Source organism: Bos indicus x Bos taurus, chromosome 12, assembly GCF_003369695.1.
Source record: "Bos indicus x Bos taurus breed Angus x Brahman F1 hybrid chromosome 12, Bos_hybrid_MaternalHap_v2.0, whole genome shotgun sequence".
In the NCBI taxonomy this organism is placed as follows: Eukaryota; Metazoa; Chordata; class Mammalia; order Artiodactyla; family Bovidae; genus Bos; species Bos indicus x Bos taurus.
The window spans coordinates 8,187,513-8,202,670 of record NC_040087.1 but is presented as its reverse complement, the minus strand read 5'-3'; positions in this window follow the sequence as shown (position 1 = coordinate 8,202,670).

Below are 15,158 nucleotides of genomic sequence, written 5' to 3'. Positions count from 1 at the left end.
CAATTGTCCAGATATATCACAGTTTATACATGCATTTACCTACTAATAGACACTTTGATTGTTTCCAAGTTTTAGCAATTATAAATTAAGTTGTTATAAATGCCCTCCTACAGATTTTTGTGTGGAAATATTTCAAAGTTTGTATAAATACTAAATAGCATAATTGATGGATGTTATGGAAAGTGTTTGTTTAGTTTTGTAAAAGCCCACCTGTCCCAAAACTGTCTTCCCAACTGTTTGCACTCTCATCATAAATGAATAAGAGTTTCTATTGCCTCATATTCTTACCAGCATTTGATATTATCAGTGTTTGCATTTTGTCCATTTCAACATACACATAGTATTATTTCATTGTTGTATTACTTTACATTTTCTTGATGATATATAAAATGAAACAATTTTTAATGTGTTTATTTTCTATCTGTAAATATTCCCTAGTGAGATGTCTGTAATGTCTTCAGTCTTTTAAAAAATAAGGTTGTTTGTTTTCTTATTGTTCAATTCTAAGAATTCTTTGTATATTTTGGGTTACATTCCTTTATCAGATATATCTTTTGCAAATATTTTCTCCCAGTATGTGACTCTCTTCTCAGTTTCTTGAGCATAAAGTTTTCAATTTTAATGAAATACAATCTACTAAATATTTAAATATTTATTTCATAGATCATATCTTTTATTTTGCATCTAAAAAGCCATGGCCATATCCAAGGTCTTCTATTACCTTGAAATAATTTTATAGACTTTCATTTTACTTTAGGTCTGTTATCTATTTTGAGTTAAAGTTTGTGAAAGATAAGGTTTGTGTTTAGATTATCATTATTGTTATTATTTGTAGTGTGGATGTCCACTTGCTCTAATACCATTTTGAGAAGACTACTTTTATTCTATTGTATTGCCTTTGCTTATTTTTCAAAGATTATTTGACTATATTTTTGTGGTCTTTTTTTCAAGGCTCTCTGCTCTTCTATGTTGATCTCTTTGTATCTTCTTTTATACACCACACTTTCTTGCTCACGGTAGCTTAGTAGTAAGTCTAGAAATCATTATTGGTTGGGACATAGACTTAGATTACCATTATATTGAATGGTTTGCCTTGGAAATGAACAGAGATCATTCTGTCATTTTGAGATTGCATCCAAGTACTGCATTTCAGATTCTTTTGTTGACTATGATGGCTATTCCATTTCTTCTAAGAGATTTTTGCCCAAAGTAGTAGATATAATGGCCATCTGAGTTAAATTCACCCATTCCTGTCCATTTTAGTTCGCTGATTCCTAAAATGTCAATGTTCACTCTTGCCATCTCCTGTTTGACCACTTTCAATTTAACTTGATTAATGGACCTAACATTCCATATTCCTATGCTATATTGCTCTTTATAGTATCAGATTTAAGTTCCATCACTAGTCACAGCCACAAATGAGTGCTGTTTGTGTTTTGATTCTGCCTGTTCATTCTTTCTGGAGTTATTTCTCCACTGATTTCCAGTAGCATATTGGGCACCTATCGACCTGGGGAGTTCATCTTTCAGTGTCCTATCTTTTTGCGTTTCATACTGTTCATGGAGTTCTCAAGGCAAAAATACTAAAGTGGTTTGCCATTCCCTTCTCTAGAGGACCACATTTTTTTCAGAACTCCATGACCCATCCATCTTGGGTGGCCCTACTCGGTATGGCTCATAGTTTCATTGTGTTAGACAAGACTGTGGTCCATGTGATCACATTAGGTAGTTTTCTGTGATTGTGTTTTTCAATCTCTCTGCCCTCTGATGGAGAAAGATAAGAGGTTATGAAAGATTCCTGATGGGAGAAACTGACTGAGGCAGAAACTGGGTCTGTTCTGATGGGCGGGGCCAAGCTCAGTAATTCTTTAATCCAATTTTCTGTTGATGTGTTCCCTCCCTGTTATTTTACCTGAGGCAAAACTATGGTGGAGGTAACGAAGATAATGGTGACCTCCTTCAAAAGACCCCATGCACACACTGCTATACTCAATGCCCTCGAATGTGCTGCAGGCACGGCCAACCCACACTTCCACGAGACTACTAGAAACTCACGGGCAAGTCTGGGTCAGTCTCTTTTGGGGTCACTGCTCCTTTTCCTGGGTCCTGGTGTGCACAGGGTTCTGTTTGTGCCCTCCAAGAGTCTATTTCCCAGTCCCGTGTAAGTTCTGGCACCTCTATGGTGGGGATAATAGCGACCTCCTTCGAGAGAGCTTATGCCATAACCAGATCTACTGCATCGAGAGCCCCTGCCCCTTCAGTAGTCCACTGCTGACCCGCACCTCCTCAGGAGACACTCAGATACAATCTATCTCAGTCTCTGTGGGGTCTCTGGGTCCTGGAGCACACAAGGTATGTTTGAGCACACTGAGCATGTCTGGAAGGTATGGGGTTTGATTCAAAACGTGATTTCACCCCTCCTACCATCCTGCTGGGGCTTCTACTTTGCCTTAGGATGTGGGGTATCTCCTCACAGTCGTTCCAGAGCTGTGCAACTGCCACTCAAGCACCACACAGCCACCATTCTTGTAGGTTCTATGAAGACTTACAAGACCTTCTAGAACTAATATTCAAAAAAGATGTTCTTTTCATTATACGGGACCAGAATGCAAAAGTAGGAAGTCAAGAGACACCTAGAGTAACAGACAAACTTGGCCTTGGAGTACAGAATGATTTAGAGCAAAGGCTAATAGAGTTTTGCCAAGAAAACACACTGGTCATAGCAAACACCCTCTTCCACAACACAAGAGATGACTCTACACTTGGACATCACCAGATGGTCAATACCAAAATTGGACTGATTATATCCTTTGCAACCAAAGATGGAGAAGCTGTATACAGTCAGCAAAAATAAGACAGGGAGCTGAATGTGGCTCAGATCATGAACTCCTTACTGCCAAATTCAGTCTTAAATTGAGGAAAGTAGGAAAAATCAGTAGATTATTCAGGTATGACCTAAATCAAATCCCTTCTGAATATACAGTGGAAATGATAAATAGATTCAAGGGATTAGATCTGGTGGGCAGAGTGCCTGAAGAACTATGAACAGAGGTCCATGACGTTGTACAGGAAGCAGTGATCAAGGACATCCTCAAGGTAAAGAAAGCAAAAGGTAAAATGGTTGTCTGAGGAGGCCTTAAAAATAGCTCTGAAAAGAAGAGAAGTGAAAGGCAAAAGAGAAAAAGAAAGATATACCCATTTGAATGCAGAGTTCCAAAGAAAAGCAAGAAGAGATAAGAAAGCCTTCCTCAGTGATCAATGCAAAGAAAGAGGAAAATAATAGAATGGGAGCAACTAGAGATCTTGTCAAGAAAATTAGAGATACCAAGGGAAATTTCATGCAAAGTTTGGCACAACAAGGGACAGAAATGGTATGGAGCTAACAGAAACAGAAGATATTAAGAAGATGTGGCTAGGTTACAAGACCCAGATAATCACAATGGTGTGATCACTTGGCTAGAGCTAGATATCCTGGAATGTGAAGTCAGGTGGGCCTTAGGAAGCAACACTACAAACAAAGCTAGTAGAGGTGATGGAATTCTAGTTGAGCTATTTCGAACCCTAAATGATGATACTATGAAAGTGCTGCACTCTATATGCCAACAAATTTGGAAAACTCAGCAGTGGCCACAGAACTGGAAAAGTTCAGTTTTCATCCCAATCTCAAAGAAAAGCAATGCCAAAGAAAGCACAAATTACCACACAATTGCACTTATCTCACACGCTAGCAAAGTGATGCTCAAAATTCTCCATACTAGGCTTCAACAGTACATGAACCGTGAACTTCCAGATGTTCAAGCTGGATTTAGAAAAGGAAGAGGAACCAGAAATCACATGCCAACATCTGCTGGATCATCAGAAAAGCAAGACAGTTCCAGAAAAAAAAAAAAATCTACTTCTGCTTTATTGACTATGACAAAGCCTCTGACTGTATGAATCATAACAAACTGTGAAAAATTCTGAAAGAGATGGGAATACCTGACCACCTGACCTGCCTCCTGAGAAATATGTATGCAGGTCAGGAAGCAACAGTTAGAACCGGACATGGAACAACAGACTGGTTCCCAATTGGGACCGGAGTACATCAAGGGTTTATATAGTCATCCTGCTTATTTAACTTATATGCAGAGTGCAACATGAGAAATGCTGGACTGGATGAAACACAAGCTGGAATCAAGATCACAGAGAGAAATATCAATAACCTCAGATAAGCATATGGAGCCACAGTTATGGCAAAAAGAGAAGAAAAACTAAACAGCTTCTTTATGAAAGTGAAAGAGGTGAGTGAAAATGTTGGCTTAAAAATCAACATTCAGAAAACTAAGGTCATGGAATCTGGTCCCATCACTTTATGGCAAATTGATGGATAAACAGTGGAAATAGTGAGAGACTTTATTTTTGGGGAGCTCCAAAATCACTGAAGATGGTGACTACAGCCATGAAATTAAAAGACCCTTGCTCCTTGGAAGAAAAGTTATGACCAACCTAGACAGCATATTAAAAAGCAGAGACAATACTTTGCCAACAAAGGTCCGTCTAGTCAAAGCTATGCTTTTTCCAGTAGTCATGTATGGATGTGAGAGTTGGACCATAATGAAAGCTGAGTGCCAAAGAACTGATGCTTTTGAACTGTGGTATTGGAGAATGCCTTGTGTTGCTTGAGAGTCACTTGGACTGCAAGGAGATCCAACCAGTCCATCCTAAAGAAAATCAACCCTGAATATTCATTGGAAGGACTGATACTAAAGCTGAAACTTCAATACTTTGGCCACATGATGTGAAGAACTGACTCATTTGAAAAGATCCTGATGCTGGGAAAGATCGAAGGAGGAAAGAAAAGCAGATGACATAGGATGAGATGGTTGGATGGCATCACTGACTCAATGGACATGAGTTTGAGTAAACTCCGGGAGTTGGTGATGGACAGGGAGGCCTGGTGTGCTGCAGTCCATAGATGACAAAGATTCGGACATGACTGAGAGACTGAACTGAACTGAAGTCGATACATCAGGAGTATTAGTCCTTCGACTTTCTTCTTCTTCAATGTTGTTTTCAGTATTCTGCATCTTTCTCCTCATCATATGTAAATTTAGGGTCCCTTTGTCAATATTCACATAACAACCTGCTACGTTACTGAGAATTTCCACATTTGCAAGCTGGATATAGAAAACGTGGAGGAATCAAGGATCAAATTGCCAACATCTGTTGGATCATAGAAAAAGCAAGATAATTCAAGAAAAAGAAAAAATCTGCTTCATTGACTATGGTATATCCTTTGACTGTGTAGATAACAACAAACTGTGGAAAATACTTAAAGAGAAGGGAATACCAAACCATCTTACCTGCTTCCTGAGAAACCTGTATGTAGGTCAAGAAGCAACAGTTAGAACCAAATATGAAACAATGGACTGATTCTAGCTTTGGAAACTAATTTGTCATGCTGCTTGTTTTTCACCCTGCTTACTTAACTTATATGCATAGTACATCAGGCAAAATGCTGGGTTGGATGAAGCACAAGTTGGAATCAACATTAGTAGGGGAAACATCAACAGTCTGAGATATGCACATGACACCACCTTTATGGCAAAAAGTGAAGAGGAATTAATGAGCTTCTTGTTGAAGGTGAAAGAGGAGAGTGAAAAAACTAGCTTAAAACTCAAGATGCAAAAACTGAAGGTCATGGCATCCCGTCCAAATGTATCATGGCAAATAGATGGGGAAACAATGTTAACAGTGACAGATTTTATTTTCTTGGGTTCCCAAATCACTGTGGATGGTGACTACAGACATAAAATTAAAAGACACTTGCTCCTTGGAAGAAAAGCTCTGGTAAATCTAGACAGCATGTTAAAAAGCAGAGACATTACCCTGTCAACAAAGGTCCATCTAGTCAAAGCTATGGTTTATCCAGTAGTATGTACAGATGTGTGAGTTGGACCATAAAGAAAACTGAGCACTGACAAATGGATGCTTTCAAACTATGATGTTCGAGAAGACTCTTGATAGTCCCTTGGACTGCAAAGAGATCATACAGTCAATTCTTAAGGAAATCAACCCTGCATATTTATTGGAAAGACTGATACTGAGGCTGAAGCTTCAATATTTTCACCACCTGATGTGAAGAGACAACTCATTGGAAAAGACCTTGATGCTGGGAAAGATTGAGAGCAGGAGGAGAAGGTGATGACAGAGGATGAAATGGTTGGAATGCATCACTGACTCAGTGGACATGAATTTGAACAAACTCCAAGAGATGGTGAGGGAAGCCTGGCATGCTGCAGTCCATGGGGTCACACATAGTCAGACATGACAGCAACTGAACAGCAGCAATGACTGCTGGGATTAGAGTGAAGTGCAATTGAATCTATACAAAAAATGGGAAGTACTGCCACTTTGAGAATATTTAATTTTTATTCATGAAAATGGAATATATTTTCATTAATTCAGTTTTTTTATTTATTGAAATTCAGTAGTTTTTTTCACATGTACTGTGTACCTATTTTGGACCTATTGTGAACCTATATTTATGCCTGAGTATTTTTGGATGTTGTTAATGCAAATAGCATTGTGCTTTTTATTTTAAAATTAATTTTCTCATTTTTGAGAATATTGGAAATAAAAGCAAAATAAACAAATGGGACCGAATTAAACTTAAAAGCTTCTGCACAACAAAGGAAATCATAAGCAAGGTGAAAAGACAGTCATCAGAAAGGGAGAAAATAATAGCAAATGAAGCAACTGACAAACAACTAATTTCAGAAATATACAAGCAACTCCTACAGCTCAATTCCAGAAAAATAAATGACCCAATCAAAAAATGGGCCAAAGAACTAAATAGACATTTCCCCAAAGAAGACATACAGATGGCTAACAAACACATGAAAAGATTCTCAACATCGCTCATTATCAGAGAAATGCAAATCAAAACCACTATGAGGTATCATTTCACGCCTGTCAGAATGGCTGTGATCCAAAAGTCTACAAGCAATAAATGCTGGAGAGGTGGAGGAAGAGGGTGGGAAGATTTGGGAGAATGGCTTTGAAACATGTAAAATATCATGTATGAAACGAGATGCAGTCCAGGTTCGATGCACAATACGGGATGCTTGGGGCTAGTGCACTGGGATGACCCAGAGGGATGGTATGCGGAGGGAGGAGGGAGGAGGGAGGAGGGTTCAGGATGGGGAACACATGTATACCTGTGGTGGATTCATTTTGATATTTGGCAAAACTAATACAATTATGTAAAGTTTAAAAATAAAATAAAATTAAAAATTTTTTTTTTCCCAAAATGAAAAAAAAAAAAAAATATATATATATATATATATATATAAAAGCAGGCTTTGGAATCAGATAACCTGGGTTTGTTTACTTTTTTTTTTCAATAAATCTTTGCTGATTTAAAAATAAATAAATAAATAAATAAATAAATGCTGGAGAGGGTGTGGAGGAAAGGGAACCCTCTTATACTGTGTGGGAATGCAAACTAGTACAGCCACTATGGAGAACAGTGTGGAGATTCCTTTAAAAAACTGGAAATAGAACTGTCTTATGACTCAGCCATCCCACTACTGGGCATACACACTGAGGAAACCAGAAGGGAAAGAGACACGTGTACCCCAATGTTCATCGCAGCACTGTTTATAATAGCCAGGACATGGAAGCAACCTAGATGTCCATCAGCAGATGAATGGATAAGAAAGCTATGGTACATATACACAACGGAGTATTACTCAGCCATTAAAAAGAATACATTTGAATCAGTTCTAATGAGGTGGATGAAACTGGAGCCTATTATACAGAGTGAAGTAAGCCAGAAAGAAAACCACCAATACAGTATACTAATGCATATATATGGAATTTAGAAAGATGTTAACGATAACCCTGTATACGAGACAGCAAAAGAGACACTGATATATAGAACAGTCTTATGGACTCTGTGGGAGAGGGAGAGGGTGGGATGATTTGTGAGAATATCATTGAAATATGTATAATATCATATATGAAACGAGTCACCAGTCCAGGTTCGATGCACAATACTGGATGCTTGGGGCTGGTGCACTGAGACGACCCAGATGGATGGTATCGGGAAGGAGGAGGGAGGAGGGTTCAGGATGGGGAACACATGTATATCTGTGGCAGATTCATTTTGATATATGGCAAAACCAATACAATATTGTACATTTAAAAAATAAAATTAAATTCAAAATAAAAAATAAAAAAATAAAATTAATTTGCTCATTTTTAATATATGTTTATCCCATACTCTTCTTATAAGCATTTATCAGTTCCAGGACTTGAGTGTTGTTTTTATATATTCTACATGGGTGATCTTGTCATCTGTGAACAAGAAAAGTCTATTTTTTTTCACCAATTTGTATACTCTTGATTTCCATCCCTTTTCTTATTGTATTAGCTAGAAATTCTATTGAAATGCTGAAATAAGTTATGAGAAAGTACATCCTTTGCTTGTATCTGGTTCTAGTGGGAAAGATTTGACATCTCACCAGTAAGTTTGATGTTAGCTATACTTTTTTTTTTTCTTTTTTGTAACTATTCTTTATCAAGTTGAGGAAGCTCCCTTCTATTTCTACTTTATTAAGAGTTTTTATCATGAATGAATGATGTGTTTCTGTCAACTGCTTTCACTATATGTGTGTGTGTGTGTGTGTGTGTGTGTGTGCTTAGTCATGTCTGGTTCTTTGGAACCCTGTGGACTCTAGCCTTCCAGGCTCCTCTATCCATCGAGTTTTCCAGGCAAGAATACTGAAATGCGATATACATTAATATGCATATGGTGGGTTTTCTTTTTTAAAGCTTATTTATGTGTTGGATTACAAGAGCTGATCTTCAAATATTGAAATAACCTTGTATTCCTGGAATAATCTACTTGGTTGTGGATGTTTTCTTTTCACATTATTGAATTTGAACTAGTATTATTTTTTTAAGGAGTTTTGCATCTCTTTTGATGAGATATATTGGTCTGTAGTTTTCTTATAATATCTTTGGGGAGTTTGGGTGTTTCTCCATTTTTAATAATTTCACAGAATACAGAATTCCAGGTTGGTAGCATTTTCTTTTTTTTTTCTCAGCACTTCAATTATTTCACTCCACTCTCTTATTGTTTGCAAGGATTCTGAGAAATTTGATGTGATTCTTATCATTGTTCCCATCTGGTTGAAATGAGCCCCCTACCAACACTCCATGGCTGCTAACTGGATCATTTTATCTTTGATTTTCTATAATTTGAAAAAGATATGCCTAGGTGTGGTATTTTAGGCTTTTATTTGGCATGGTGTTCTTTGAGCTTCCTGGATCTGTGGTTTGGAATCTGACAGAAATGTGAGGATATTCTCAACCATTGCTATTCATGTATTTCTTGTTTTCTGTTCACTCTTCTGTTTGTAGTAGTCCTAGTTATGAGTAAGTTACACTTTTTTTTTTTTTTTCCAGTACCACAATGCTGCTCCTTGTACATTCTGTTCAATCAGTCTTTGTTCTTTTAGCTTTTTGGTTTCAAGTATTCTGTTGATAAGTGCTCTAGCTCAGATCTTCTTTCCTTAGCTGTGTCCAGCTTTCTAGTAAGCCCATCAAAGGCATTCTTCAATTCTGTTTTTAATCTCTAACATTTTTTGTTTGTTTGCTTTTATTCATTCTTAGGATTTCTATCTCTCTGCTTACACTGACCTGCTGTTCTTCTATGCTGTTTATTTTATCCATTAAAGACTCTGATAGTACCACAGCAGGTTAGGCTCTGGTAACTAATTTTCCCAGAGGGTAGGCTTTATTGAGAACTGTTGCCTGATTTTATATATATATATATATATATATATATATATATATATATATATATATATATTTATAATAACTATTTATACATATATATATTATATATATAAATGCTTTCTTTCTTCCTCTCTCTGACAGAGTCAAAATGGATTTTTCTGTGATATTGAATTTAAGAAACTGTTCAAGGTCTTAGTGATAAATTTCATAATATTCCAGGGGTATCCCTCTTTGACTATGTCCCTCTGGAGTTTTTAACTCTCAATATTGTCTACACACTGAGCTTCCAGCAATTTGTCAACTTCCGTTCAAGTTTTCCTTTCCTGGTATTGGTTCCTGTGGTGGTTTTGAGTTCTGTATCCACCTGTTTTTCTCTCCAGTATTGCAGGCAGCAGTTTGACCTCCATTCTTCCCTCTCTTACAGATTTAAGAAGTGTTGCTGATAATTCAGTCTGCTTAGCTTTTTCGCTGGTTATTAGGTGGAGTGGCAACTTATAAGTACCTTAAACATGGAACCGGAAGCCTCCCCGGTAGTTTTTAACTCAAGATCGCCCACACTCAGTCTTCAACAGTTCTTCAAAGCTTTACTTTAAGTATTCCTACTGGCTCTAGTGTCATCTGTTTCAGTTAATGTGATCTTGGCTGTAATTTCCTTTATTCATCTGTCTCTCAAGATTTTGAGGTGGCAGTTTGTCCTGCTATCTCAGTTCTCTGATGGATCTGAGAATAGATAAGTGCCTGCCTATGTAATGTAAACAAGCATTGCTTAAGCTGTTGTTCTTTGACTCTGTTGAAGAACAACCACTTGAGGAGCTTTTAAAAATTACTCAAGATGCATGCCAGACCAATTCAACCAGTATTTATGAGAGTGAGACCCAGGAATTTATATATGTATAACCTCACTGGTGATTGCTGTGCCAACTCAGGATTGAGATCCTGGCAGGGTGTCTAGACTAAGGTGCCTGAGTTGGAATCATGCCTCTTGAGCTTACTATCAGTATGCAGCTAGACAAACCAGTGAATCTCTTCTTTGGAATAAGGGAATCATATCTGTCTCATAGTTTTGTTCTTGGCGTGTAGTAAGTGTTATATATGTGCTCACTATTTTTTTGTTTTTAATATTATTATTCCAGCTGTGGACAGTCAATTGAACCTTAGCAGTGATCCAGGAATTTTCTGTGTTCCACCCTAATGATACACAGTTCTTCCCCATTTCCAAAAGGGATACTTAGCTTGAATATTTTATTTACTATTGGGTTTTTTTAAATTTTAGAATCTTCTTACTTTTCTTTATAGTAGTATTATATTTGCATACCTAAGCAATAAATTGCATTGTTTTCATGTCTAAAAATTTCTGAAAAAAAATAAAAATTTCTGAAGATACAATCATACTATAGGTATTCTTTTGTAGTATGTTTGTTTAATCTGCTTGTATTTTTCTATTGACTAACACTACCACAAGTACCTGCAGTTCATTTATTTAAAGCATTCAATAGTGATACATTTTATGAACATGCCACAATTAGTGTATCCATTATATTATTATCAAGCATTTATTTTCTTTCTATTTATTTTGTTGTTGTTATTGAAAACAATGGTATTAAAATGTCTTGAACATATAATAGTACATGTTCACAGGAAATTTCTTTAGAGGACATACCTAAGAGTGAAATTCTTGAGTTATAAATTATGCGTAGAGTTGAGGTTCAATCCCTGGTTTGGGAAGGTCCTATGAAGAAGGGAATGGATACCCACTCCAGTATTCCTGCCTGGAGAATTCCATGGACAGAGGGCCTGGAGATCATGGGGTTTGCAAAGAGTTGGACACGACTGAGTGACTAATACAAACAAGACAAAATTGTTTAGCATATTGATTTTACAAATTTGCTATTTAGTGTGGATGAATGTAAACATTCTTCCACATTCATATTGTCACTTGACACAATTTAAAAATTTGTGTCACACTGATGGATATGAATTATTATATTCATTCTTTTTTAAGTACCTATTGAAGTCATTTGACCATTTTCTATTGTAAGATTCTTCTTTTTCTTTACTTTAGAAGGTCTTTTGAAATAAATATTGAATATCAAGTCTTTTCTAGTTATATCTGTAGTAAGTATCTTCTAGTTTATGGATTGCTATTTCATTTTCTACAGGGTCTATTTGTTTAAAAAAAGAAGTTATTTCCTTAGATCAGTCTCCAAATGCAAAAGAAGAACAAAAATAAACAAATGAGATCTAATGGAACTTAAGAGCTTTTGCACAACAGAGTGAAAGTTGCTCAGTTGTGTCCAACTCTTTGAGGTCCCTTGGACATGTATATGGTCATGGAATTCTCCAGGCCAGAATACTGGAGTGGGAAGCCTTTCCCTCCTCCAAGGGATCTTCCCAACCAAGGGATTGAACCCAGGTCTTCTGCATTGCAGGCAGACTCTACCAGCTGAGCCACAAGATAAGGCCAGGAATACTGGAGTGGATAGCCTATCCCTTCTCCAGCAGATCTTCCTGACCCAGGAATCGAATCAAGGTCTCCTGTATTACAGGTGGATTATTTGCTAACTGAACTATCAGAGAAGCTACAAAAACCATCAACAAAACAAAAATACAGCCTACAGGATGGGAGAAAATACTTGCAAACAGTAAGATTGACAAGAGGTTAATTTCCAAGATATACAAACAGTTCATACAACTCAATATCAAAAAACAAACAAACAAACAACCTCATCAAAAGATGAGCAGAAGACTTAAATAGATGTTTTTCCAAAGAAGACATACAAATGGCCAATAAGCACACAAAAAGATTCTCAACGTCTCTGATAGAGGCATGCAAATCCAAATGCCCATATCACCTTACACTGGTCAGAATGACCATCATTAAAAAGTCTATAAATAAATGCTGGAGAGCATGTGGAGAAAAGAAAATTTTCCTCCACTGTTCAAGGAGATATAAATTGGTGTTGCCCTTATGGAAAAACAGAATGTAGATTTCTTTAAAAACTAAAAATGGAACTATCATATGATATAGCAATCCCACTCCTGGGATTCTAATCCCATATCTGGAAAAGAGGAAAACTATATTTCATAAAGATATGTGTATCCCAATGTTCACAGCTATTTTTGCTATTGCTATTGCTAAGTCACTTGAGTGGTGTCCGACTCTGTGTGACCGCATAGACGGCAGCCCACCAGGCTTCCCTGTCCCTGGGATCCTCCAGGCAAGAACACTGGAGTGGGTTGCCATTTCCTTCTCCAATGCATGAAAGTGAAAAGTGGAAGTGAAGTCGCTCTGTCGTGTCGGAACCTCAGCGACCCCGTGGACTGCAGCCTTCCAGACTCCTCTGTCTGTGGGATTTTCCAGGCAAGAGTACTGGAGTGGAGTGCCATTGCCTTCTCCGATGTTCACAGCAGCACTATTTAAACAGCCAAGACCTTGAAGTAACCTAATTATTCATGAACAGATGCTTAAGGAAGAGGTAGAATATATATAAGTATAAATATAAAAGTATATAATGGAATACTACTCTGCCATATAAAAGAATGAGATATTGCCATTTGCAGCAAAATGAGTGGACATAGAGAATATCATACTAAGGTTAGTAAGTCAGACATAGAATGATAAATAGGACATAGTATCTCTTATATGTGAAACCTAAAAAACAATGTAAATGAGCTTGTATACAAAAAAGAAATAGACTCACAGGCATAGAAAACAAAGATATAGTTACCAAAGGGAAAAGAAAAAGAGGGATATATTAAGAAAATGGGATTAACAGATGCATACTACTATGTATGAAATAGATAAGCAAGAAGAATTTACTGTATAATACAGGGCTGCTGCTAAGTCGCTTCAGTCGTGTCCAACTCTTTGCGACCCTAAAGACGGCAGCCCACCAGGCTTCCCCCTACCCGGGATTCTCCAGGCAAGAACACTGGAGTGGGTTGCCATTGCCTTCTCCAATGCATGAAAATGAAAAGTGAAAGTGAGCTCGCTCAGTCGTGTTCGACTCTAGCGACCCCATGGACTGCAGCCTACCAGGCTCCTCCGTCCATGGGATTTTCTAGGCAAAAGTACTGGAGTGGGGTGCCATTGCCTTTTCCGTATAACACAGGGAACAATATTCAAAATCTTGTAGTAACTTATAATGGAATATAATCTGAAAAATTGCATATATATGTGCATATATATATATATACATACATATATACATCTGACTCATTTTGCTGTACACCTGAAACTAACACAATGTTGTAAATCAGATATACTTCAATAAAAATCTTCCTAAATCTTAATTTAATACAATTTGTCAAAATTTTCTCCATATTTTATGTTTCCTGAATACATCTTATTCAAAAATTAAGACACTTTTTAAACAAAGTCTGATGTTATTCCCTTAAAACTACACTGTGAAGTTTTTCCTCTGTAATGCTTTTTTAAACATTTGATAAGTTTTCTTTTTTACATTTCAATCTTTAAGTTACCTTAAATGATTGTTTTTTGTATATGGTTTAAAATAGAAGTCCAATTACATATATTGTTTATATAACTAAATATTTTATTATTTTAATAGCTCATCAATTTTCTTACCAATCTGTATACTCAGTTTGAGATAAACCAAGTTTTCTTATATGTATTTCCTCCAGTGAATATTCTGTTTCATTGATCTATGCTTGCACCAACACCAATTGCCTTTACTACTAACATTTTATGCCTTGATGTCTAGTGAAGATATATCCCCCACCCCCTGCCTGCTTTTTCTTTAAACTGTACTTTGGTGAAGTGTGGTACATCTTTTTCAGAGAGGTGTTCACATTAATGAAGGCCCTTACATGTTTTTCATATGGAAAGGAGAAACAGTCTTCTCGAATTTTTATGATAATTCTAAAATAACAGGAAACTTGTTCCATATTTATTCCTGCCTCAAAATTTGCCTTTAGCTTTGCTTCTTCAGGGTAAATTTAAATTAGTTTCTTAACTTGTTCACTCTTGTCTGATGTTCAGTTTGTCGGTATAGTTTACTTCTGCTTTTCACATCTTTGCTGTTCTAGAAATAACGTACATATATCCTCAAGGTTCTTCCTGTCATTTATATAAAAAAGAAGTTTAAATTGACTGAGTAATATATATTTAGTTACACTTCCTGAAGCAATATTTAGATGACTGCAACTTACTTTGCACATTAAAAGGTACATTTGGTAATTCGTCACTAGAGTACACACATTTTAAAATAAGGATGCAGTCAACATTTTTCTTAAAATAATGCATATTTGTTTGAGAAGGATGAATATACTGCCTGAGTATAAAACAATGGCTATGTTACATTTTGCTGTATTCTGTGGTTTAATTCATTCTGTGTGTGCTCAGTCATGTC